This window comes from Phacochoerus africanus, chromosome 4, assembly GCF_016906955.1.
Source record: "Phacochoerus africanus isolate WHEZ1 chromosome 4, ROS_Pafr_v1, whole genome shotgun sequence".
Taxonomy (NCBI): Eukaryota; Metazoa; Chordata; class Mammalia; order Artiodactyla; family Suidae; genus Phacochoerus; species Phacochoerus africanus.
The window spans coordinates 135,273,467-135,276,201 of NC_062547.1; positions in this window are offsets into that span (position 1 = coordinate 135,273,467).

The following is a 2,735-nucleotide window of genomic DNA, read 5'->3' on the forward strand; positions in this document are numbered from 1 at the left end:
CCCCCCCCCTTTTTTTGGCCTTGCCCACAACGTGGAAGTTCCCGGACCAGGGATTGAACCTCTGCTAAAGCAGCAACCTGAGCCACTGCAGTGACGTGCTGGATGCTTAACCCACTGAGCCACAAGGGAACACCTATTTATTGCCTTTTTTTTTTTTTTTAATAGAAGGTCCCAGGCTAGGGATGGCACATCTGCAGAAATGCCCCCCTCTGCTTTTTTTATGCCAGCTGCATCTAGGACTTACGCCACAGCCACAGCAACACCAGATCCAAGCCGCATCTAAGACCTATGTTGGAGCTTGCAGCAATGTCAGATCCTTAACCTACAGACCTAGGCAAGGGATCAAACTTGCATCCTCACAGAATCAAAGTGTCCTCAACCCACTAAGACACAATGGGAATGCCTGCAGTCGATTCTTAACCTACGGCACCACAGCAGGAGCTCTACTCTTAGTGCCTTTGTAATGTACGTGAAATTTGTAGTGATAGCATCTCTCTCAAGTCCGACATTACTAATTTGTCTTTTCTCTCTTTTTGTCCTGAGCAGTCTGGCTAGAGATTTGCGGATATTACGAATCTTTTCATAGAACCACCTTTTAGATCCATTGACTTTCTCTATTTGTCTGTTTTCTATTTTATTGGTCTCTGCTCTTGATCTTTCTTATTTCCTTTCTTCTGCTTATTTAGGGATTTATTTACTCTTCTTTTTCTCATTTCTTAAGGTGCAAGCTGAAGTCACTGACTTGAGACCTTTTTTCCTCCAATATTTAGTAATTATTATTTATTAATATTTTCTCTGACTATGATTTGGAGGCATCCCACAAATATGGTTTGTTTTATCTTTGATTTTTTTGGTTGCTGTTGTCTTTTTGTCTTTTTAGGGCCAAACCCATGGCCTATGGAGGTTCCCAGGCTAGGGGTTGAATCGGAGCTGTAGGCACTGGCCTATGCCGCAGCCATGCCAGATCCAAGCCACATCTGCGACCTACGCCACAGCTCATGGCAACACCGGATCCTTAACCCACTGATGCACCACCACAGGAACTTCCCCAGAGGTGTTTCTGATGTTGATTTGTAGTTGAATCCCACTGTGGTCAGATATAACTTGTATGTACTCTAAACAAAGAAGAACAAGAGAGCGTTTTTACTCACCACCCATTTCCACAGGATGCCCTGTGCTTTGGACAGCAGTCCTCTTAGATAGATGTCTCTCTCAGGAAGAATTTAATGAATCCAGATTCTTATCATACACAGCAAAGCACTAACATTATTAACTTGAGATATCTCTTCTCTGCAACTAGCAGGAATCTTTTACCAAGATGTGTCTTGACTGCCAAAGAAATCACACAGAAACTGCTTTCTCCTCCACCTCTTTGGAGCAGTACACTCACTCAGAGCTACTGAGCGGTTGACTCCCAGGCTGTAATCCAAACTGCACTAGAGTTAAATAAACTGTATTTGTAGTCTGAGGATTGATGGGAGGTAGGGTAAGCAAAGAGGACTGGGTGGGAAGGATTACAAAAGGGCACATGGAAGCTTTGGGTGGGAAGTTTAATGATCTTGCTTGCGGTGATGACCTCACGAGTGCCTACATATTTCAAAACCTCTCTTGCGCTCATAACATATTTCAAAACCTATCAAATCATACACTTGAAATTTGTGCAGGAATTCGACGTGGCTCAACAGAAATGAATCTGACCAGCATCCATGAGGACACAGGTTTGATCCCTGGCCTTGTTCAGTGGGTTAAGAATCTGGTGTGGGTCGAAGATGGGGCTCAGATCCCTCATTGCTGTGGCTGCGGTGTAGGCCGGCAGCTACAGCTCTGATTCAACCCCTAGCCTCAGAACCTCCATGTGCTGTGGGTGTGGCCCTAAAAAGACCAAAAAAAAAAAAAAAAGTGCAGATTATTGTAGATCAACTGTACCTTATAAAGTTTTAAAAAGAAAATTGGGGGAGTTCCCGTCGTGGCCCAGTGGTTAACGAATCCGACTAGGAACCATGAGGTTGCGGGTTCGATCCCTGCCCTTGCTCAGTGGGTTAAGGATCTGGCGTTGCCGTGAGCTGTGGTGTAGGTGGCAGACGTGGCTCGGATCCCACATTGCTGTGGCTGTGGTGTAGGCCGGTAGCAACAGCTCCAATTAGACCCCTAGCTTGGGAACCTCCATATGCTGCGGGAGCGGCCCAAGAAAAGACAAAAAGACAAAAAAAAAATAAAAATAAAAAAATAAAAAGAAATTGGAAAGTAAGGAAATAAAAAGTGTAGTTTATAATCTTACCACACAAAGACAATAACTGTTAGTAATTAGGTCACTATCAAACTCTAGAGACACATTTTCAGACATTCAAGTAGTATTCGAAAATTTTAACAAGTTGTAGTATTCCATTAGTTAGAAATAGTCCAGGAGTTGGAGTTCCCATTGTGGCGCAGTAGTTAACGAATCTGACTAGGAACCTTGAGGTTGCAGGTTCGATCCCTGGCCTTGCTCAGTGGGTTAAGGGTCTGACGTGAGCTGTGATGTAGGTTGCAGACTCGGCTCGGGTCCTGTGTTGCCTTGGCTCTGGTGTAGGCTGGTGGCTACAGCTCCGATTGGACCCCTAGCCTGGGAATCTCCATATGCCGCGGAAGCAGCCCTAGAAAAGACAAAAAAAAAGAAAAAGAAAGAAAGAAAGAAAGAAAGAAAGAAAGAAAGAAAGAAAGAAAGAAAGAAAGAAAGAAAGAAAGAAAGAAAGAAA